Raw genomic sequence first — 26,116 nt, forward strand, 5'->3', positions numbered from 1 at the left:
ATATATGTATGTGTGTGTGTGTGTGTATATATATATAGTGAATCTATTTGCCAGCCTAAAAGTCATTTTCTCTTCTTTATATCCTCATACGGGTTAATTTTCCCTTTCCTATAAAGATAGGGTCTTTATAGAGGTAATCACCTTAAAATGAGGCCATTAGAGTGGCCTTAATCCATTATCACTAGTGTTCTTATAAGAAGGGGACATTTGGGCCGGGCACGGTGGCTCACACCTGTAATCCCAGCACTTTGGGAGGCCGAGGCAGGTGAGGTCAGGAGATAGAGACCATCCTGGCTAACACGGTGAAACCCCGTCTCTACTAAAAATACAAAAAATTAACCAGGCGTGATGGTGGGTGCCTGTAGTCCCAGCTACTTGGGAGGCTGAGGCTGGAGAATGAACCTGGGAGGCAGAGCTTGCAGTGAGCCAAGATCGCACCACTACACTCTAGCCTGGGTGACAGGGTGAGACTACATCTTAAAAAATAAAATAGATAAAATAAAAAAATTAAAAAAGGGGACATTTGGACACAGAGACATAGGGAGAACATAGAGAGAACGCCATATGAAGACGAAGGCAGAAGAGAGATTCATCTACAAACCAAGGAACTACAAAGATTGCCAGCAGCCCCCAGAAGGCAGGAGGCAGACATGGAACAGATTCTCCTTCACAGCTGTGAGGAGGAGCCAATCCTGCCTCCAGAACTGTGAAGCAGTAAGTTTCTGTTGTTTAGGCCTTCCATTCTCTGCTACTTTGTTACAATAACCCTAGCAAATTAATGCACACATGGCAAAATGGTATTTTTCAACTTTTATGAGAAAAGTAAAGGCAGTTATAGTAGAAGACAGCATCATGAGTCTACTGTGCTCAGATATGGCTATTTGCTTTTCCCCAACTATGTTCCATACTTTCTTCTTTTCATACTTTTTCTTTTTTATTTTGAGTCAGGGTCTTGCTCTGCTTCCCAGGCTGGAGTGCAGTGTCATGATCATAGCTCACTGTAACCTCGACCTTCTGAGCTCAAGTGATCCTCCTGCCTCAGCTTCCCAAGTAGCTGAGACTACAGGTGCATGCCAACACACCTGGCTATTTATTTATTTTTATTTTATTGTAGAGACAGGGTCTCATTGTGTTGTCCAGGCTGGCCTCAAACTCCTGGCCTTAAGTCATCCTCCTGTCTTGGCCTCCCCAAGTGCTGGGACTGTGGGCATGAACCCATCACACCCAGACATTTTATATTTCTTTAATTTGGAGTGTCTTTCCTTTCCATGCATGCTGATAGAATTTCCGATTATCACTTAGCCCAAAGAAGACTTTCACATAAATTCTGCCATAACCCTTATTAGAATAAATGTATTCCTCTAAGATCCCTCTAGCTCTATTTGCATCTTTATTATAAATATTGATATATCTTTCCCTGCATTGCTGTTACATGTATACACATCTTATCTTCTGGTAAAAAATAAGCCTCGTCCCTTGGAGGAAGGGCTAACCTTTCCTCCTTCTTGTATTACTCATGATGCTGACCACAGCACCCTGCACAGAGAAGAGATTTAATATTTGTTTCATTACTTAAATTGCATAAGAGGGACCTACCTACTTGTGAAAAAGGTTGCTGTGACCCGTGTTCCTCCTTCTGTGACAAGAAACTAAAACATACATATATTTATTCTCTTCTCTTCTTCCTGGATCTGGTTCACCAGATTTCCTCCCCTCCTTCTTTTTTCATCAATACAAAACTTCAAGTCACAGTCTTGCCAATAATTCTTCTTTGACTAATTTATGAGTTAAATAAAGAATGAATTCCCCACACATGTATCATTTCCAAGGTCAGCTCTTCAACACTGCTTTATTCCACACCTCTCAATGCGTGTATGATGCAGGCCCACTTTAACACTACTGTACCTGTGGTTGATTCCTACGTGCAGCTCTTTCTGCTCTTTTTGCCTGAATTATCTTCAATGTTCTTTGTGCAAAAATCACAGCCAGTGTAGACTATTTCCAAAAGAGCTGTAAAGGGGCATTTCAGAAACTTCCCTAAACAGTATTTCTTTAAAATGCACCAAGCTGGATAAAGCCTCTTTGTGACCTGTATAAAAACTCCAAAGGATAAATGTGTATTACCTTCCCAAAGAACTACTTCTCCAAAGTGATTCCAGCTCTTTCCAGTTGAAATGTCAAACTTGACATAAAAATGAGATGTTCCTGCATGAATTAATAAACAAATAAATCTGTGTTTCCCATTGCCCTTTCACTCAGAGTGTTTTCTGATTATTCTTTGGTTGAAGTTACTGGTTACATGTCTGCTTCCTCCATTATATTTTACTCCTCAGGAATAGAATCTACATTCTATTTGCCTTTATGTCTCTAAAACCCGACACAGAGTGGGTGTTCAATTAACTTTACTGATATCAGTAATTTGCAGATGCAAGCAATTCTGAATAGAGTGAATCAAACACAAACTTCAAGTAGATTTAGCAATTCTTACAGGATGGCATTATCACTTTAATGATATTTCTCAATTTGTGTTACAATTTGATTAAACAATTTTTACCCTAAAGCTTTGAGACCAGGTTTTTTCAGAATTATATAATTTGATTTTAATGCTTATGTTAGAGGGCATATGTCTTGGGGAAAGGATAAAAGAAAATAACAGATTCTTAGGTGACAGTCATCAACTGTTTGCCTTTATGAATTTCTTGATTTGTATGGTAGCCATTTCTCACGCTTCTCCTCAAAACAAAATAAAATCAGCCTGGCGCAGTGGCCCACGCCTGTAATCCTAGCACTTTGGGAGGCCAAGGCGGGTGTATCACAAGGTCAGGAGATGGAGACCATTCTGGCCAACACGGTGAAACCCCGTCTCTACTAAACATACAAAAAATTAGCCGGGCGTGGTGGCGGGCACCTGTAGTCCCAGCTACTCGGGCAGCTGAGGCAGGAGAATGGTGTGAACCTGGGAGGCGGAGCTTGCAGTGAGCCGACATCACACCACTGCACTCCAGCCTGGGTGACAGAGCGAAACTCCGTCTCAAAAAAAAAAAAACAAAAAAACCCCAAAAAAACAAAAAAACAAAACAACAACAACAAAAAACAACATAAAATCAGATTAATAACATTAATCTTCTATGTTTTCCTTTACATGGCAACTCCCAAAGGTGACGGAACCTGGAATTGACTCACATTTTGCTTTTTGGTCCACAGACACAGCAGTAGTGAAAGCTGAATCATCCAGCTCAGAGGATTTTAGTGTGTGGGGACATGCAATCTCCTGACAACTTAGGAACTTCCTCTGTTACCCGAGGAACAAGAAACTGACATGAACTTACAAGATAATTAAGCAAAAAAGAATTTCCCAGAAGAATAAAAGTACGGCTTATCAATGTTCCTCTCTTTTTAGAATATTAAGCCCACTGCCATAAAGCCCATAGTTGGGGGCCTAATCAGTATATTTCTGGGGTGGTGATACAACTTTGAATTAATTTTAACAATATTTGACAAGGGAGAGTGGAATAGCAGTGTGTGGGATTTGGGAAGCACTTAAAAATGTTATCAATTTGCACATAGTATCTATTATAGATTATAAATGTTGCTAAAATAAATATACTATACATCAGGACACACAAACAAAGTTACCTGTAACAGGCTACTTTCTTTGAATGGGAACTCAGGTCCGCACAGACATATATAACTAAGTGAATTATATTTGTTTCTTAAAGTCATATTAAATGGTGGCACATGCCTGTAATCCTAGCTATTCAGGATGCTGAGGCATGAGAATCACTTGAACCCAAGAGGTAGAGGCTGCAGTGAGCTGAGATCACACCACTGCACTCACTCCAGCCTGGGCAACAGAGTGAGACTCTGTCTGGGGAAAAAAAAAAAATCAAAGTGAAGGGTGAATTTTATTTTTGTAAATGGTAGACATTAATTTTACCAGACAGAAAATGTCTACAAGCTATTATGATACTAAAGTTTTTATTTGGGAAGGGAAAATGATAATGATTACCTTTCTAGATCTATAAGTGAAATGAACATTTGTGAAAGTTAGCTCAGAGTAGCACCCAGAGAGAGATTGTTCAGTAAAGGGAAGAAATTGTGTACAGTATTTTTAAAACCAGAACTAACGGCAGCACCCTCCCTTGATATAAATGCCAGAACTGAATCCAAAACACCCATGTTCTGGGGGCAAGTAGGCAGCTCTTCAGAATACTGTTACAATGGCTGGGCATAGGTTAATTGCCCCAAAATGTTATCCTCAAGTTGAAATTCCAAGAATAGTGACAAATTTAAGTAGTACCTCCCTTTAAAAGGTAAATAAGTCAACCAAAGAGCAGCAACATTTGCCAAGCATCAACCATCTGTTTAATGCTATCTGAGGAAAAATGGTTTCTACCAAAGCATTGAATGAAATTGCCTCTCCTTGAGGAAATTTCCCTGCAGCCCAGAAGAAGCTTGACATGACTAGAACTATAAAGTAATAATGTTAATAGAAAAATTATTGTCTAGACATTAGGAGTTGACTTAGAGTGATTAACATAAACAAAAGCAAATAAATTCCATGGAGAAAAAGAGGTTTAAATCTGGCCTTTAAAGAGTAGATAAGATTTGGATAGCTGATAAGGAGAGTCAGGAATATTCCGGATGGAAGGAATAGCATGAGCAAGGAATGGGGTGAGAAGGAGCAAACATCCCTATGGCGATCGGAGTCCAGGCTGCATAGAACACTGGGTGGGTTAGGAAGGAAGGAGATGACTGAGTCAATGCACTCTACACAGAGGGATCTGCATTTCTAACTGGAGTCTAAAGATCAGGAGCAGAAGAGACGTGATGAATGTGACATCTTAGGAAAATGATCAGGCAATGTTATGCAGGATGGATGAGAACGTGAGAGGTAAGAGCCAGCTAGCTGAGCTAAGTGATTACCGGCACAACTCTAGGCCTAATTTGATGAGGAACAGCTGTCAATCATGAGAATGAAGAGGAGAACTTGACAGTCATTTTAAGGACAGACCTTGCACACCTTGGTGACAAGTCTTGGTGAATGAGGAAAGATTCAAAGAAGAGAAAGAAGCATGGAGGACCCAGAGGGAAACAGAAAGGCTTTCAGTGCCGTGCCTCTGGCACCCCTCTGTCTGGTCTTGCTCATTAGTTGATCAGTACATGCTAGAGAGAGAAGGCTGTCTGCACACCACGCAATCCCATGAAGAACTGGTAGAACGAGGACCAAAAAGTCTTTAAAATTCTGCCTGGCTGAACTGACTTTAGGAAGATGATGGTCAGTGGTACTATGTACAAAGTTCTATGCTTAGGTTCAAAAAATTAACTGCACAAGTAAAAGAGAGTGGAGAACTTTAGTCAACTGGATTGCCAATCAGTCAGAAAATATCTTAGGAACTTTAGTTATTATTAAGAAGACAACTGAAGGGTAAATAAGAGTAAAGGGTAGAAACAACTGATAAAAGCATCACATGGGTTTTAATCATTAGTGGAATATAGTTAGGATAAGGGAGCCGGGAGCTCTTTTCCTCCAGGCTGTTCACATCATATCTACAGTATGGGTTCAGTCAAGGGAGTTGCCCTTTCAGATGAGATCAGGCATGTTCAGGGTAGAATGATAGACAGGAGCTGCCCTTTCAGACACAAATTACAAACTGAAAAACTTCCCAAAGCCGCTAGGTAACTTAGATAAGGAAACACTTCTTAAGTAAGAAAATAGGAGGAGTGTGCCAAACTAAAGAAATAACGTCCCACACATCTTTCTTAATTTTCCTCCCAAACACTCAAGGACCAAAAACGAGTCTGTGGGCTACAGGTACATGACTGTCTGCAATAGGAATATGCCCATTAAGATGCCAGTAGGACTCAAAGGCATATCCTGTAGGGGACAGGGTATGAACAGATAACATTTACCTAGGAAAAGGCTTGTTTGATAGCTCTTTCCAAAGTTCTGAGGGGTTATGAAGTGAAAGTGGAATTAGATTTGTTCTTCGTAATTCTGTCAGAAAGCAGTACCAGCATTAACTCATAGAAGTTTCAGAGTTTGGGACTTGCTTTTTAGAGCAATTTTCCAAAGGTCAAAGAAGAATGTCTGTAAATTAGACTGACTTGCGAAATAGTGAGCTCCTTGTCACTTAATGTACTCGTGCTGACATTAAATGGATACCTGCTGAAGATGTTACAGAGGGAATGGCATATATTAGACAGGTGTGAGGTTGATAGCCCCAAGATCCTTTTCAAAGCTAAGATTCTAACATTATATCACAGCCAATTCTCAAGAATGAAGGAATACAAGGGAACACTGGTACCTTGATAGAAAGGTATACAAGCTGATGACCAAAGAGCCCGGTAGCTGTTATTTAATATTTCTTTTATGAGGATCTCTTTATCAGATATCACCTTTCTTCCATGAGAAAAAAATAATGAATTAAATATCTGAAGGCATAGACATTCAGGTTTATTTTTCCTTCCAGAGTGAAAGAAAATGAATTCTGCTGAATATAATGAAAATTAAGACTAGAAAAAAAGTAAAGACAACAGAAAATAAACTAATTTTCTTCCCTATTTTCCTGAGGCTGTTATCAAATATAGTTCTGATATTCTAACTAATAATTTAGAGAGTTTTGGTCACATTTTCAGGTTCAATGCTGTTAGGTTTCAGAGATATGTTTTCCTTATTCTTTTGGGTATGCAATCTGTTATAACTAATCTGTAAACATTTAGTCAGTATTCCTAGGTTTTATCAAATAATTCCACTTCTGAGAATTTACACAAAGGAAGTAATGTGGAATACACAAAAATACTTTATGCACGAAGACATATATCCTAATTTTATTGTTATGAATAATCAGAAATAATTAAACAACACATGATACAGCCACTTGTCTTAGTCTGCTCAAGCTGCTGTAACAAAATACCATAGATCGGATGACTCAAGCAAGAGAAATTTATCTCTCATAGCTCTGGAGTCTGGGAAGTCCAAGATCAAGATGCTAGCCCATTCAATTCCTGGTGAAGGTTCTTGTCACTTGGCAAATACAGCCACCTTCTCAACACATTTTCACATGACCTCTTCTTTGTGCAAGCGTGAAGGAAAAGACAAAGAGAGATAGCCATCTCTTTTTATAAGGCCTCTAATCCCTTATAAGAAGGCATTGGACCAAGGCACTAATCCTATTGGACCTCATCTAAGGGTAATCACCTCCCAGAAGTCCCCTCCCCAAATACCGTCACACTGGGAGTTAGGCTTCAACATATGTGTTTTGGAGGAATACAATTCAGTCCATAATACTACTCAAAAATGAGTTTTGCAAAACTATGTAGTAAAACAGAACATACTTTTAATACATGAAATAAGAATACAGAAACAACACATGCAATATTATTAGATGTACCATATGACCCAGCCATCCCATTACTGGGTATATACCCAAAGGATTATAAATCATGCTGCTATAAAGACACATGCACACATATGTTTATTGCGGCACTATTCACAATAGCAAAGACTTGGAATCAACCCAAATGTCCATCAGTGACAGACTGGATTAAGAAAATGTGGCACATATACACCATGGAATACTATGCAGCCATAAAAAAGGATGAGTTTGTGTCCTTTGTAGGGACATGGATGCAGCTGGAAACCATCATTCTTAGCAAACTATCACAAGAACAGAAAACCAAACACCGCATGTTCTCACTCATAGGTGGGAACTGAACAATGAGATCACTTGGACTCGGGAGGGGGAACATCACACACCGGGGCCTATCATGGGGAGGGGGGAGGAGGGAGGGATTGCATTGGGAGTTATACCTGATGTAAATGACGAGTTGATGGGTGCTGACGAGTTGATGGGTGCAGCACAGCAACATGGCACAAGTATACATATGTAACAAACCTGCACGTTACGCACATGTACCCTAGAACTTAAAGTATAATAATAATAAAAAATAAATAAAAATTAAAAAAAGGAGAAAAACTTAGGAAAAAAAAGTCTTCAAAGAAAAATGCCAATACGTTAACTGTGGTTGACTCAGTACGACAAACTATGAAGGCCTCATTTTTTTCTTCTTTTTAAAACTCTTTACTTTCCAGGTTTTAGTAAAAATGTATATACAGTTTTAGAATTGTGCTAAAAGAAGTAAGTTTGTGAGAACATACTTGCATGTCAACTCATCAAAAAGAATGAACTCAGAGACTATTTTATTACTTTTGAAGTGTAAGTGGATCTGTGAGGCAAGAAGGACACAGACAACCCAGATCCTGCTCATGTGGAGAGACGGCACCTGTATACCTTGGTCAGAGCTGAGAAGACACATGGTTGTCCCTCAGTAAGCGTTTATTAAACTCAATGTTTCTGCAGTAAGACAGGCAGCTGTACACAATGGGCGACCATGGGAAAATCAGCCTTTGATATTTGGAAGAATTGACTTTTGCCAAAAGTGTATATGCTTGACTGGAAGCATGTTATTAATACATTTATTATATCTGAAATGCTATGCACCGCTGATCAATTTAATAGTCTTATAGTGTTAAGTATTTTACTTCCAGAAAACGAGAAAAGTAATTGATTCACTTTCACTCTTTGTAGATGAAGTGTTGGAGTAGAATTCTAGAATGCCGAGATATCAGATATGCATGTTCCTGCCTTTTGAGAGGTCCACAATTGTAAATTAAATTCCTGCAGCATCTAAAGAATAAATCTGCTTTAAACATGTAAGCTTCTTTCCTATATGCTATTCAAGTACTCTAATATTTCTTTTTAGACTAATGACTTGGAAATAATGACCTTTGAGAAGGAAATAGGAGAGTGATTTCTCAAGATTTGAAATAATCTAGTCTTAATTATGTAGTAATGTCAAGTATAGACATCACAGCATTCATAATACCTGCCATGGCACACAGTTTTACAAAATAATAATTACCTTTTAATGCCTGTTTTTAGAAAACGAATTTAACAAACTTGGCTTGTCAGTTCTTTCTCAGAATCTCTTTTTAAAAATTGCTTCTGTGTATGAATAATTCTCCATTCTGTCTGCATAAAGCCATATACCTGAAATGTAGTCACCTTTCCTCCCTTACTTTTCTATGCTGCCAGCTCTCTCTCGTCATCTACCAGGACAGTGGTTTTCGATGCCACAAGTATGAAGAAAATGATTCAGGGAATTGTTATCTTTCCTATTTTACTTCTATTTTTTGAAGAAAGAACTGGAAGGTGGTTTCTATGTGTACCTCTAGACCTCTCTACAAACCACTTTGGAAACAATCCTGCCAGCAAAGTGGCCAAATACTATGGGAGGCAATGGGGAAACCACTGTAACTCTACCCTAAGCAAGGCCACAGGTTTTAGCTCTTCAGCCTTTGGACTAGTGCAGTAATTCTCAGTTCTTTTTAAAACTACTGTAGTTTTAAACATCTGTTGCCTCCCTCTCTCTTACATGTCTTGAATTCTTCTTCCTTTGCTGGGTGTCTGTACTTAGGGACTGGTTTCTTGGCACTGAAACCCATCCCCTTTCTATCCTTGTCACCTATGAACCTTGATTTTCCCTGATACCATTTTTTGCTCAAATGCTTTTCCTTCTGAAAGATGCTAAATGGTGATTTTTATGTGGGTAATTTACTGCTTTGCATTGTATTCGTCAATGACTGGGCAATTTACAAAAGAAAGTGGTTTAATTGGACTTCCACGTGGTTGGGGAAGCCTCACAATCACAGCAGAAGGCAAGGAGGAGCCAGTTATGTGGCATGGATGGCAGCAGGCAAAGAGAGAGCTTGTGCAGGGAAACTCGCCCTTATAAAATCATCAGATCTCGTGAGACTCATTCACTATCATGAGAACAGCATGGGAAAGACCTGCCCCCATGATTCAATTACCTCCCACCAGGTCCCTCCTACAACGTGGGAATTCAAGATGAGATTTGGGTGGGGACACAGTCAAACCATATCAGACATATTGCCATATTGATATTACTTGCATATTTATTTCACTTCATGTTCACAAGAAATCTGGGAGATTTTGAGGGGCCAGTGACTAAAATCATCATCCTTAGTTCCCTGTACTTGCTATAGTTATTCCCTGCAAAATCATAAAGGCTCAAGCTTGTGTTATAAGCTTTGGTGATTAACAACAACAACAAAAAAAACCTTGGGCTACAAAAAAATTTTAAACTACTACTAATGAACTGTTTTTTTCCCATAGAGTGGTCATAATTAGAGGAAATTGCAAGGATTTTATTTAGATACGGCTGGTTTTTGTTTTTGTCCTGAGGCTTCTCTGTGTATTCTGATCCTTTATAGCAAACGTGTATTATTCGGTTAATAGAAAAACTAAATATCATAAAGATGAAAATAGAAGATATTTTTGACACATAATTCATATTACTCTGAGTCTATACAAATGCCAGCTACATAAATGTGCCAGTGTGCTACTGAATCTGTGTACTTTAAAGGAGATCATATTAATTATTTATTTAATGCTGGCTACCTGTCCGGCTCATCTGTAGGTGTTTTCCATGTATTTTATTGTTCAAAGTGTACTTTGGCCCTGGGAAGTGGGTGTTTTCCTAAGTCTCATTTTGAAGATGAGGAAATTGAAACTCACACAGTTTAAGGATCTTACCCTAAGTCACTAGGCATGTAAAAATGACAGGTGAGTGTTGAACCCTAGGAGAAATGCACCAGTGTCCACGCTTCAGCCAAGACACCTACACTGTCACTCAGATGACAGCGTGAATTTTCATAGTACTTTAGTTTACGAAAGGCAGCACTTTTTATAGTACACGACAGTTTACAAAAGATAGCACTTTTTACCTTGATATAAGATTTCTTGGCAAGTCACAGGGCGGGTATAAGATTTTTGATATAAGATATCCTGACAAGCCATAGGACAGCTATCATTATTTCAATTTTAATGATGCAGAAACTGGAGTTTAGGGGGGTTAAATGTCCCACCCAAGGCCAGGCATTTAGCAAACAACAAAGTTAAGACTAGAAATCATGTCTTACAACTTCAAGCCCTGGCTTACATGTTCTCTGTATTGTAAATAACAGTCATAGGAGAGAATATGTTAATACATACAAGAAAAGGTGATGTTTAACACAGCGGTAATGCTACTATATATAACGATGTGTATACAGGTAATCCATTCACTAAAACAAAGGGAAAAAATCAAGATACATACTTTTGAAGTACTTAGTGCACATTAATTGTGCACATTTTCAAGTGTATTCCCCAAACAAGTAAAGTTAAATAACTGTGTAAGTCTGGTTCAAAATCTCATTACAGAATAGCAAACCGGCAATATTTCAAAACTAATGAAATTTTTTTTTTCTGGCTCTTGAAAACAATTGTTTAAATGAGTTTCCTTTCCTTTTCCTTTCCTCTCATTATGAGTGCTCTAAGGGAAAAATCAGTTCATATAAATATAATAATAGTTTTAAAAATTCTTATAGCATAACTTTGCATTTTTATCACTGAAGCTCATAAACTGAATGTGAGCCTTTATTGTTTTCCAGGGAATGACTATAGCTGAACACAGAGAAATAAGGAGGATGGTTTAAATCACTGGCCCTTCCAGATCTCCCAGATTTCTTGTGAAAGTGAAGCAAAATAAATATGCAAGTAATATCAATGTGCCAACATGTCTAAGTAGTAAGCTAAATTTTCCTAAATAACAATCTACAAAATACAATTTTAATTTGTTCTGTGTATAGTACTGTGTATAGTAAGAAACTATACAAAATGTTAAGAACTAAGATGGTATTTTCTGTATAAAAATTGTATGGCTGGGCACGGTGGGTCACGCCTGTAATCCCAGCACTTTGGGAGGCCGAGGCAGTGGATCATGAGGTCAAGGAGATAGACATCATCCTGGCTAATATGGTGAAACCCCATCTCTGCTAAAAATAGAAAAAATTAGTCAGGCATGGTGGCACGCGCCTGTAGTCCCAGGTACTCGGGAGGCTGAGGCAGGAGAATTGCTTGAACCCGGGAGGCGGAGCTTGCAGTGAGCCAAGATCATGCCACTGCACTCCAGCCTGGGTGACAGAGCGAGACTCCATCTCAAAATAAATAAATAAATAAATAAATAAATAAATAAATAAATAAGTAAAACATTTTAATAATCAGTTCCATCTTTCCTTGCATCATTTCTATGGTTCCATTTTTGGTCTGCAGCGTAGACACCAATGAAAAATAAATATATGACTCTAAAAGGTTAAAAAAAAAGACTGATAAAAATGAAAGTGTAGTTTGTATTAAAACAACCTGTACATATTATTGGTATTTTAAAATAAAAGATACTGATTTTTGTTTATATTGAAAATGCAGATTAAGACTAGTGTGATAATTTTAGGATGTTAAGTTTATCTTAAAATACAAAGGATCACTCAATTTTTATTCAATTCCATTTTCATATGTTCACGAATGGGCAAGAGAATGGAACATTTTAATCCCTTTGATTTTTAAGCTCTGATCCTTAAGGTAAAAATGAAATATAATATTTTTAAATTAGAAGAAGGGAAATCATCTCTACTGTTATAACACCAAACAGCCAAAAAATATTAATTCACCATGATGCAAGAGTGAATTCACATTTCATAAGCACTTCCTGCCAAACAATATCTAAGATCTTTCTTTATTTTTTGGAACCTCAAGCCTTGTTTTAAAGATTCAGAACTTAGAGGGCTCATTTGCCCAAGGCCACTGTGTGGAAGCAGAGGCATAATCACATGCCTGAAATGGATGAGCTCCCTAGCACCTGTGACTAATGATTTGTGCTTTGTTTCACAGTGAGGCAGAGAAGGATCTGGCACTCATTGTTGACTTCATGTCTCAAGATACTGTGAAATTGTCTTCATTACAATCATAAGTTTTTAGGTTTGTATTGATCATCTAATTCTTTATGAATAAAAGAAGTTTGAGAGGTGGAAGAGCTCAATTATTTTTGACATATGTAAATATCCTTTAACTAGGTTATACATTTTGGAGTGCTTATTTTTTGTCTTTAATTCTCTTAAGCTCCACAGATATCTAAAGGTCTGAAGCCTGCATATCATACAAACAGCATAATGCTCATGGCATCCCAACACACAGTACCTAATAGATGAATTATTGCTATGTGAAAAGGGATTGGAAATCATCTTTCTGAAATATGGTTTTCTGTCATTCACATATTAGCCAGAGGCTAACACATCTTTTATTCATATTGGAAAAATAAGCCCCATCGGGTATGAAATTGAAGGAAACCCTAGATATTTATCTCCTAATCTAATATCACCAAAGCATTAAATGAATCCAAATGAAAGGATATTCCTGCATTTCCCTTGTATGGCATACCCCAAGTGTCTTTTCACTCTAACGAGACATGGTCAAACTATAGGCTGACCTCAGCCTTTCCTACCACCCTCACCTTGCTCCCACTATCTTCAGTTTTCCCACCTCTCACCTCTATAGAGACTATTACAAGGAAAGGCTCTCCAGTTTCTAAGGTTTCTTCTAATTAAACCAACTCAAAAATCATAGAATTATGGCAGTAAAGAAGCAAACTTGTCTCTATATATTAGTCTGCTTAGGCTGCCATAACAAAATGCCACTGGATGCCTTAAGCAACAGACATTTATTTTTCAGAGTTCTAGAGACTGGGAATGTCAAGACCAACATTTCAGCCAATTTGGTTTCTTGTTAGGGCTCTCTTCCTTGGCTTGCAGAATGCCACCTTCTCACAAGGTCTTTGCATGAGAAAAGAGAGACAGAGATCCTACGCTTATGGCCTCATTTACGCTTTATTACCTCCTAAAATCCATTATCTCCAAATACAGTGGCATTGGGGGTTAGGGCTTTAATATAGAAATTTGGGAAGTTTCAAAATTCAGAGCATGATACTCTGAAGAGTCTAAGAATTGCTAGAACCTCATGAACAAAAACGGGATGGAGAGAGTCTACTTTGAACTGTGTAGCCATGATTTTGTAGAGAGCCAAAGGTAACAATCACCATACTTTTCCTTCAAAGTGGTGTGAAGAAAATATGGAGGAAGCACAGGCGTGCATGAACACAGAGCAGGGATACAAACACTGCATGTGATTCGGTTTCTTACTCCTAAATGCACTTAAGATGTACATTTACAAAGTGCATGAACAAAATTCATAGAAACTGTTGGAAAAATTAAAGAATCAATGTAGGTCAGAATGTACCGAAGCCAAAACAAACAGATGAAAAAATCTATCCTCTTTGTAGCCAGGTCCTTTGAACAATTAAATGCTACGATCTTCTTTAGGTCCCACTCCTGCAATTTCCCAAGTTTCACCATGGAGAAACTGTTTCCTTCCTCCAGTGTAAAGCCTTTACATTGGTGTTTGCTGTCTGTTTTGTTCCTTACAGGAAGAGCAAATGGAACTAGCATCTTCTCTCAAGTAGCTCTTCCTGAGTTCAAAGATCATTGAATTTCCTATTGGCAAGCACTTCAGTTTTCATAACTTTTCCTGCCTTTTGTTAGGTTATTAATTTTTGTGATTATCCTGCAAACCCTCTTCAAATTGTCCATGTTCCTCTTGAGTAATGGAACCAATTTACTCATTAGAGTCTCATCAGGTTTGAGTATAACAGCAGGATTACCTTGTGGTCCTTTCGTGTTATTTTTGAAAATAGCTGACAATATTTCAAAACAGTGAGACACACAGTTCCTTCTTTAACCTCAGCTGCTATTTCTTACTCAAGGAGAGTTCATTTTAAAAAAATAACTAACCACAGATTTTAAATTATTTTTGATACAGAAATCTTCTCTGAGCAGATTTAAACGCCAAAGTCTTGATTCTTGGACCTTAATTCATGTAAACTTCATAGATACTCTGCCCCATCGAAAAGCTTGGTCCACCCATATACAAAGTTCACAGGAAGATGAGGTATATAATCATGAACAAGGCCAGGTCCTTCAAAAAACACATACCTAAATGTATCTCCCAGACTGACTGCTATCCGACTCTTATTATTTATCTGGAAGATATTACCGTTTTGCTCAAGAGCAAGACCACTTCTTAGATACGGAAGAAGGAAACCGGAGTAGATTTCTGGAAAGGAGTCTCCAAGAAATTGATGTAAGACACTGGTGACATTTAAAATCGCTAATTCTTTTTGAGATCATTGCATCCCCTGAGGTCTCTTGCCTCAGGATCCTTGTCAAAACACTAAAATAAGTACTCTTTGATTTCATGACTTCACAACTGATCTTTCTAGACACTTAGTCTTTAGGGGGGATTCTCAAATGGTGTGTCCTTTGGGGCTTGTAAGCCTTGAGTCTAAAGCAGACATCCTATTTCACATCAAAATATGGAGAGAGACATTTCATTCACTATTTATGTATATATCTAAATTAGGAGACATTAGCATGACTGAGAAAAAAAGGTTAATAACACATAAAACACTTAGAGTTCATTTAAAATTATGAGTGACTGTTTTCTCTGTCAATATATAAAATTTAAAAGTCGATGAATAACTATATGCTAAGATCTCCAGATAGGCATGAAGGCCACAGCTTAATGTCATTCTAATCTGTCTTCAGGTAACAGCTTGATAGTTACTCTCTCAAGTTGACATTTTGTTTAAACTGAATACATAGACTATATTATCGATGTGTCTTGGCTAAATGATGAAAAGCTTGTAGCTTCTGACCTTTAAAATATTTTCTTTCTTTCTTTTTTTTTTTTGTAGGAATCAGGAAAATGTTCTAACAACATGTTGAGTGAGGTAAAATTCTTTGAGCAAACACAAAGGCAGAACCATAATATTTTTAAAAATTACTCCCACAACCCAACCATGGCAAGTTCTTCATTGCACTTACCAATATCTCTTTTTATATGTCTGAGGGGATCCTGCAAGTTTCAAATAAAAGCCAACTGCTTCCCGAAAATCTTAAATTTGCCCTTGAAGCCCATCACTGCCCAGCTGTCACTCTGTGATCATGGAGGTCTGGTGACCTGTGACCATGGAGGTCTGGTGACCTGAATGGGACTGCTCCTGGATTCCCCCAGCAGCAGGAAGGGCTCAGCTCATGATACCTCCAATTAGAGCCCAGCAAAATTTCCTGAGTGATATAAGGTCTTTGCTTCCCTTGGTCCAGCCTATAGACCAGTATCTAATGGTCACAGCTAACCAAAGCTGTCTGCTATTCTGCTACCCTCAGCTAGGGTCCAAACATCATCATCAACCTCAAATCCTTTGCCATTTCTCATTAACCCACTGGATTCCTGTCTCCTCAGATCACTATATATACATTTAGGTACTTTGTTACAAGCAGATGAATTAGAAATAAATATATATTTAAAATTTTTCAGCCACTACATATCACATAAACATCCTGAATTTCTTGGAATACTAACAAAAACAACCATATTCAGCTCTTTTAAATGATGATCTTTTCCCAAGCAGAGAAGAAAATCATTTATTGTGAATTTCCATATAAGGGGTAAATTCTGAGAAATATAGTCCTGTTTTTAAGTAATTTTTTTTTTCTTTTGAGATGGAGTCTTGCTCTGTCACCCAGGCTGGAGTGCAGTGGCGCGATCTCGGCTCACTGCAAGCTCCGCCTCCCGGGTTCACACCATTCTCCTGCCTCAGCCTCCCGAGTAGCTGGGGCTGCAGGCGCCCGCCACCACGCCCTACTAATTTTTCTGTATTTTTAGAAGAGACGCGGTTTCACCATGTTAGCCAGGATGGTCTCGATCTCCTGACCTCGTGATCCGCCCGCCTCGGCCTCCCAAAGTGCTGGGATTACAGGCATGAGCCACTGCGCCCAGCCAGTATTTTTTTTTTTTCTTAAGTTGAGAAAGTACTTTGGGTTAAATATGCTCAATTTATGTTAATGCAGCCCCTTTTCTTGGTGATTATTTTGCCTAGCTGGGATTATTTTAGAAATTTCAGGGCCGGGTGCAATGGCTCACACCTGTAATCCCAGCACTTTGGGAGACTGAGGCGGGCGGGTCACGAGGTCGGGAGATAGAGACCATCCTGGCCAACACGGTGAAACTCCGTCTCTACTAAAAATAAAATAAAATAACATAAAATGTAAAATAAAATAAAATAATTAGCTGGGCGTGGTGGTGCACGCCTGTAGTCCCAGCTACTCAGGAGACTGAGTTGGGAGAATTGCTTGAACCCAGGAGGTGGAGGTTGCAGTGAGCCGAGATCACCTCGCTGCACTCCAGCCTGGCAACAGAGCAAGACTTAAAAAAAGAAATTTCAAGTTTCAAGTATTATATCTCCAAAAACTTGCTCTCATACCACTTTGGAGAAATACATTGAAATGTGAATCCGTGAAATTCTGGATAGTATGGCAGAGGTGAATGCATTGCCTTTGAAGAAAAGGAGAACTTCTGAAGAAAAGGAGAACTCCACCCAACATCTCTCTCTCTCTCTCTCCTCTCTCTCTCTCTCTCTCTCTTAGTGTCAAGTGACCCTTTAAGCGTGTTCTGGGATGCTATGGGCTTGGAAGCACGGGCAGTCCTAGGGCTCTTGTCTCTTCTCGCCTCCTCACTCCATGTGCTCTCCCTGGGCAATCTTAGCTCTTCCCAAGCTTTGAATTGGCCTAAAATAATGTGGACTATTCCCGAATCTCCCCTAATTGGACAGCTCCTGACCGAAATCCCTACACTGGACACTGAATATCTACATGTGCATCCTAGTACTTTCCACCTTCCTCTACCAGAATATAACCTCCACAAAGGCACGGACTCTTCCATTTTATTTGCTGTGTTAGCCTCAATGCCTAAAAGAATGTTTGGCACAGAATATGCAGTCAATAGATATCCCACTGTTAGGATCTCTGAGAAAGAGAAAGCAAACTCTTTGAAGACATAGTGCAAAGTTGTGGAAGTAAAGGAAATCCCTCCTCCAACATAAGTTGAATACATTTGAGGCATAACTGTATGTCTTCTAATGTGCAGCAATATTAAAAATCTATTTCATGGCCGGGCGCGGTGGCTCAAGCCTGTAATCCCAGCACTTTGGGAGGCCGAGACGGGCAGATCACTAGGTCAGGAGATCGAGACCATCCTGGCTAACACGGTGAAACCCCGTCTCTACTAAAAAATACAAAAAACTAGCCGGGCGAAGTGGCGGGCGCCTGTAGTCCCAGCTACTCGGGAGGCTGAGGCAGGAGAATGGCGTGAACCCGGGAGGCGTGACAGAGCCAGACTCCGTCTCAAAAAAAAAAAAAAAAAAAAAATCTATTTCATAAACCCTGTTATTTTGTAATCATTTTAAGTCTTATTTAAAAATACTTTAGAGAAATTTACATTTTTATTCATTTTTTTCATTCCTTTATGCAACCAACATTTAGATAGCCTAAATTCGAATGTAAGTCTTTCTGTGTGCACAAGGGGAGTACTCAAAGCTAAGGAAACAATTGGTGTCATATCCTCCTGCATCTTACATTTTTGACATTTCAATATAGAATCCTTCTGTGAAAAAAAAGTAAACTGAGAAAAATCTCATTCTATATTTTTCAACAAAAAAGATTAGTGATTATGAACATGAAAGCAAATCACATTTTTACTCTGTTACTTAAAACTCCCATAGAAAGGGTTAGAGGATTTTAAAATAAATGTAGTAGTATTATATTAGAAAGAAGGTAGTATATTTTAATTATTATCTTTAATTTTTGAATCTTTGAATAGCAATCTTTAATTATGACTTAATCAATGGTGAATTTATCATAATACTGCAGCCAAAGTCATATACACTTTCATTGTATATGAAAAGCAAGGAAATAAATAAGATTGCAGGGCAAGTTTACTATCCTAGGAACACAAAATGATTTAAAATAATTTAGAAATGTATATTATATATATATACATAAATATATATTATATATAATGTACAAAAATAAAATATATAAATACTATGTATAAATATATGATATGTAATATAGAATATTAAATAATATATAATTCATATACTACATAATATACATAGATAATATAAAATATATTATATTTTATATATGTATGAAATACATATAAAAACATAATATAAAATACATAATATATTATAAATTATAATATATAATATATTATAAATTATATAATTATATATCATGTATTATATATAATTATATGTTATATATTATATACTATATATAATTATATAGTATATATTATTTTATATTATATATTGTATTATGTATTATATATAATTATATATTATATTGAGTAACATATTATATATTATATTTATTATATAAATAAATGGAAATACATGTAAATATATATTGTATTAAACATATAATATATGTTATATTATATTGAATCATATATTTATGAATATGATGTATAAATACATTTCTATAATATATTTATATACATATTATATATTTATATACATAGAACCCAAAACAATGCTTATAAATTAATGGGAATATATATACACACACACACACATGAACACACACAAATTTCTATACATACACATGTATAAAATACCCACATATACATATATATGTATATATGTATAATATATTATATAATAATAGAGTATATAATACATATATATGTGCATGTATGTTATATATAATACATGTGTATGTATATGTGTGTATTTATACATGTATTTTTTTCCTTCTGCAAATAGATCAATGAAAAACCTTGCAATATATTAAAAGAAAAAGTAACAGAAAGTATCAAAACTCCCTATTTTTTTCAGCCTGGTAACTACCTTAAGAGCAGTTTTGTGTACTAATGTGAAACATCAGTATTCATGACACATTAACAGCAGTCGTATTTGATGGTGGTAGGAACATACATCCATGCATCACTTAGCGACACTAACATGTTCTAAGAAGTGTGTCATTAGGTATTTCATTATTGTGTGTACATCATAGAGGGTACTCACACAAACCTAGGTGGCATAGTTTACTACATACCTAGGTTATATGGTATAGTCCATCGTTCCTAGGCTACAAACCTATACAATATATTACTCTACTGAGTATTGTAGGCAATTGTAACACAATGGTATTTGTGCTATCTAAACATATCTGAACATAGAAACAGTAGGGTAAATATATGGAGTGATTACGTTATGGGAGCACTGTTGTACTGTGGTCTGCCTTTGACTGAAGTATCATTGTGCAGCATGTGGCTATGTTTGTAAACTCTAATGAATATTTTCTTAACTGTCCCTAGTTAAAATATGTCACATTTATAATAAAGGCACGTTTTTATGATCTCATAATGTACAGATGGCAAATTTGCTAAATTTGTTCAATGTTAAAGAGCTTGAAACTTACAAAGAACGGAATTAACTATGTAGTAAGTTATTGATTAATTTTAGTATTTCTAAGTACTATCAACATGATCTAATTTACTCAGAAAGATCATGATGCTCTGATAAATAACGATGGATTAGGAATACTACATGTTATTGTCCTGGAATACCATCACTCATAAAGCATACTAATGAATAATTTCTGAACCAGCACCAGAGTTACAAAAGTGGCATGGGCTGCCATTAAAATGAGTTATTAACAAATAAACTAAAGTGATAAATCAAATATAAAATTTGTACAAATATTCTTAGTAAAAATGGATCAATTAATTATTCTTGGATATCAAAGGACATATCTACCATTTTATTATTTTTCCAAGCATATTATTATTTTATTATTGTTAAAATATAGTATCTGTAAAATAATAACGTAATAGATAATCTTGCATATATTAAGATAATCAATACATATTGAATGAATGGATAACATTTGACATTAAGTAGTAGCTATTTTTCTTAAGAGAGCATCATACATTTCTAAGCACTTGTGTTAATAATATGAAATAAATTGAATGCCATTCCCTGCTATTAAAGCTACTAACATTTTAGGAAGCAGGTATATTACATTTTTCTCTATTTGAACTTTCTTCTAACAGGTGAATGGGGCAGTAGCAGTTCAAGTGAATGAAACTCTCTGCAGGTCTTTCCGAATGCTCCAGCATGTGGAGCAAATTAGTTGATTGTATAATTTCCCAAGCTGCAAAATGATGATACATCAAGAAATTCATGGATCAGTTAAAATTCGACAAGAAAGCATTTATTCAGTGACCACTTTGCACTGTCATTAGGGACACAGTACTATGATGAATATAGTGGGGATTCCAGTCCTCAAGGAACTCGCAATCCGAGGAGTAGAAATAAATGAAATTGATAAAAGTAGTGAATTCTGCATAAATATGAAGGAAGGGCTCTGGGGAAAAACATGGAGAACTTTTAACTCTGCCCGAGGAAGGGTGAGCAGAGGAGGGATAGGCATCACTGAACAGGTGACACTGGATCTGAGCCTTGAAGGTGAACACCAATTTCCCAGGAAAGAGGGTTCCGTGTAGTCCAGGCAGGATGAGCAGCATGTGCAAGCATACTCTTTGGATAAGTCCCAGGAAATCATAAAATACTGGAGCAGTGGAACATAGGATTCACAGAAGGGAACAGCTTCAGATGAGCTCCCATAGAAACTCTGCTGTTTTATGATAAGTTTATAGAACAAAGCACCTATAGGCACCATGGAATCAAGAGTAACAGGAAGTGAGTAACAGGAAGTCCAGTTTTTAAAATTATAGATTACTTTGGAATCAGTGCAGAGGATAAATTCAAGTGAGACAAAACTGATGGTAGAAAGATCATGAAGGAGACTCTTAAAGAGCATATTAGAGTCATTCAGTTGAGATGAGAAGGCAACAGTGGCAGGAAGGCAGTGACGGGAGTCAACGACAGACACGGTTTTTTGGTTTTTGTTTGTTTGTTTGTTTTGAGATGGAGTCTTGCTCTGTTGCCCAGGTTGGAGTGCAATGGCACGATCTCAGCTCACTGCAACCTCTGCCTCCTGGGTTTAAGCAATTCTCCTGCCTCGGCCTCCCATGTAGCTGGGACTATGGGCGCACACCACCATGCCCAGCTAATTTTGTATTTTTAGTACAGACAGGGTTTCAGTATGTTGGCCAGGCTGGTCTCGAATTCCTGACCTCAGGTGATTTGCTCACCTCGGCCTCTCAAATTGCTGGGATTACAGATATGAGCCACTGAGCCCAGTCCAGAACACAGTTTTGAGAGGTACCACAACCCAGTGCATGAGAGGAGAAGGAACTTTTCATTATTGCTTTTTTTTGTACTATAATATAATATTTGGAGAAGTGCATGGCAGAATACAAAGGACTATGGGTTACAATGCCTTCTTATAAGAAAACCAATGAATTGCCACTAATAGTGAATTGGGGAGATAATACGATATTTAAGAAGTACTTGCTTTTTGTTAGATACTCCTTTATTCCTCACAAAACTCCCAGGAAGAAAATATGACTATTTTTACTTTCACAGATGAAGAAACTGAAGCTCAGAGAATTTAAATACCTTTCCTCAAATTATAGAGCCATCCAGGTCCCAGCTGGAGTTCTGTGGCTGGGAGAACAGAAACGTGGTTGCAGAGTAAGACAAAGCCATTACATGTGTCATGAATAGTGATATTCATTAGAGCCAAAATGCCCTGTGAAATCAGAGAAGGTAGGCAGAGGTTAAAGAACAGGGAATTCCAGTGACATGGTGAGTGGGGCTAGAGCAAGAGAGGATACAGAAGAAAATGTAAGGGAGGGGTTTTTCTGCTGATTTTAGTTTTGTTTCTGTTTTGTTTACTTTTAAATACATGTCCTCACACAGGTCCTTTTGGTTCACCTGCAAACATCCCCTTTTCTTATCTTTTCCCCTCTGGTCTCCAATCTCGATCTCTCCACTGTCCCAGAAAAAAATTATCATCCTGTCTCCATATGCCTTTCCTTCTTTCTTTCCTTCCTTCCTTCCTTCCTTCCTTCCTTCCTTCCTTCCTTCCTTCCTTCCTTCCTTCCTTCCTTCCTTCCTTCCTTTCCTTCCTTCCTTCCTTCCTTCCTTTTTCTTTCTTTCTTTCTCTCTCTTTTTTCCCTCCTTCCTTCCTTCCTCTCTCTTTCTTTCTTTCTTTTCTCTCTTTTTCCTTCCTTCCTTCCTTCCTTCCTTCCTTCCTTTCTTTCTTTCTTTTCTTGTTCTCTTTCTTTTCCCTTCCTCCCTTCTTCTTTCTTTCTTTCCTTCCTTCCTTCCTTCTTTCCTTCCTCCCTTCCTCTCTCCCCTTCCTTCCTTCCTTCCTTCCTGCTTTCCTTCATTTCTTTTTTTTTTTTTTGAGATGGAATATCCCTCTGTTGCCCAGGCTGTAGTGCAGTGGCATGATCTCAGTTGACTGCAGCCTCTGCTTCCCAGGTTCTAGCGCCAACATGCCCAGCTAATTTTTTTGTATTTTTTAGTAGTTTAAAAAAATTGGTTTGTTTAAAAAACCTTCCCCCATATGGGAATATGGTTTAGGAATCCTAAATACATGAGTTACTTATTCCCTGAGACACAGTGTGTTGTTACAATGGAGAATGTAATTCAACATCAAAGTGAAATTTCACAATTGCTGAGAAAAATAATTTGACATGTGAAAAGCTTATATTTTTGCTAAGATCATCCTATTGCTTTGGGCCATCTTTTTTTTTTTTTTTTCTAAAATGCAAATGTGAGGCAATATGTAGCATATCATCTTTAACTGGGTTTAAGCTTTGCCAAGGAAAGTCAGAAATTTCATAGAAAAATAGACAGAGGCAAAAGAATGATCCAAATGCTTCTTAGAAACTTTACTGAGGTAATATATTACCTGACTGGATAACTTAGAAGCTTTTCAGTTGTTCACAAGTAGAGCTGTTTCTATACCAGACTAGAGTTTGCAGAGATGCTGTCGAATTTTATCTCTTAACGTTTGTCCACATGACTCTAGCAAAGTTGTTAAAGATAAGAGGCCTCAATTAGGAATCCTTAGACCTAGCACATCTCCTTAATACGGCAGAAAAAAGTAAAAAAGACTTTAAAGATGAAAATAATGGTGAAAAGAGAGTGTGGGCAGCTATGCCCAAATAAAATCTAGATGAGCTGCTAATAAAACTATTAGCTTTTTTGGCCCTTTGACTTTGTCCAAATCCTTTATAAGCTATGTCTCTCTCTGCTTCAGCAGAGCACACCAGAGAGAGTCTTCTGATCTGATGAATTGCCATTTCTATTGCTCATTACTTCATACATCTAGTTCATTGGTTAAGTCACTTCCTAGCTTTGGTATAATGTCATCTGCTTGTGTTTAAAATAAAAATGCATTGGATGTGAATTATTCATTTACTCATTCCACAAATATTTACTAAAGTCTAATATGGCTTAAGCATTGAGGATGTTGGGAGAATACATCTTTTGTTCCAAAATAATCACACCCAAAAGTCAATACATCGGTCAATGGGTACAAAGTAACACTTAAAAAGGGGGAATAAGTCTTGATGTTCTATAACGCAGTAGGGTGACTGTGGTTAACAATACTGTATTGTCTATTTCAAAGTAGCTAGAAGACAGGATGTTGGATGTTCTTACAACAAATAAATGAGGTGACGCGATATGTTAACTAGCCTAATTACATTTTTGTACAATGTACACATGTATCCAAACATCAATATGTGCAATTATTATGTGTCAATGAAAATCAAAAAGTCAATAAAAGGTGCCAGAGAAATAACAGATTAAAAAAATTTTGCTGTAACAGTAAGTAGACATTAACAAACATATTTTTGAAGCATTTGTTGTATTAACATAAAATAATACAAATCTTAATCAACTCAAAATTACCAAGTGTCCATGTTGTATCTGCCATATAATAAACAGAGGGCATATTTATATTTTACATTAGTTTTTTTAATGATTCCTAACCAATAGCATGCCAGTTTTAGAGAAACTCTCTGATTAAAGGGAGTTAATAGCAAATAAAACAAGCAGTAGAGCATTCAAGAGGAAGTAAGCTTAATCCAAGGTTAATTTCAGATACTATTAATTTATCTCCCAATAACTCTTCCATGTAGTGGCAAAATGATGGCTTTTTCAGAGATTTTAATTTTCCTTTATTCTTAACCCAGACATTTGAGAATAGAAGGAATTTAGAAGAAAAAAATGGTGCTTTACATTAGTTGAAAAGCTTTGCCTGTACTAATGTACAACTCTAACATATAAGGGACATTGCTGCTGAATCCTTTCAAAGAAATTCCTAAAATGACATGAAAGGAATCTGTGACCTCATTACAGCTCTATTCACGAAGGAGAAGAATTGTACACAAGGCCAGTCCACCTTGATCCCAGAAGGACACACAAAGACATCTCGTTAATAAGCACTGTTCCGTAATGTGCCTCTAAAGATGCTCAGTGTGTATGTGTTTGTGTGTCTCTGTATTTTGGTCCCCATTTTTATCCCAAAATAAATATGGAAGCTTAAAAGATCGACTGTTTTTTTGATCACAGAATAGCTCTGCACAGGCATATCGTTTGAGTAAATTAGATCCGCAAACACACTTTAGCTTTGCTGATGAAAATAATTTAAATAAAGAAGGTAACCATGCCTCACATGTTGATTCAACACCTTATAACATCTTTTTTTGTTTGTTTGTTTGAGACCAGTTCTTGCTCACAGGCTGGAGTGCAGTGGCATGATCATAGCTCACTGTAATCTTAAACTCCTGGGCTCCAGCCATCCTCCCACCTAAGCCTCCCAAGTATTTAGCACTACAGGTGTGCGCCACCACACCAGGCCAATTTTTAAATTTCTTTTGTGTAGACACAGGATGTCACTATGTTCAGCTCAGGCTGGTTTTGATTTCTGATCTCAACTGAATCTTTCACCGTGGCCTCCCAAAGTGCTGGGATTACAGGCATGAGCACTGCACCCAGCCTAATTTATAACATCTTTATTGGTCTCAGTTATTTGAATGTCATATACATGTTTTTAGTTACATTTTTAAACACAGGGGCTTGATCTTTTTTATAGTGTAAATCGTGAAACACTGATGGTTTCATATTAGAGACAAAAGTTGTCACCAGGATAAAATAGTAATTGATTGGGCCATGCACCAGGAATGTTGGCACAGAACCAAATTTCCACTTAGCTTCAATGTGGTTTGAATTTATCAATTTCTTTATAAATCCCAATTAAAATACCTCCAAAGGTATCTTTTCTGAAGAAAACTTTCTTATGACACCCCATCTTCTTCCCTTCCGATGGGAA

The 26,116-nt window shown here is 37.2% G+C and overlaps 1 protein-coding gene across 6 annotated transcripts in view; it reads right to left on the minus strand.

The window, feature by feature from the left end:
• Positions 1-26,116, minus strand: part of CHRM3 (cholinergic receptor muscarinic 3) — a 522,214-nt gene that overhangs the window by 210,570 nt on the left and 285,528 nt on the right.

The sequence above is a fragment of the Macaca mulatta genome, chromosome 1 (assembly GCF_049350105.2).
Source record: "Macaca mulatta isolate MMU2019108-1 chromosome 1, T2T-MMU8v2.0, whole genome shotgun sequence".
Classification (NCBI taxonomy): Eukaryota; Metazoa; Chordata; class Mammalia; order Primates; family Cercopithecidae; genus Macaca; species Macaca mulatta.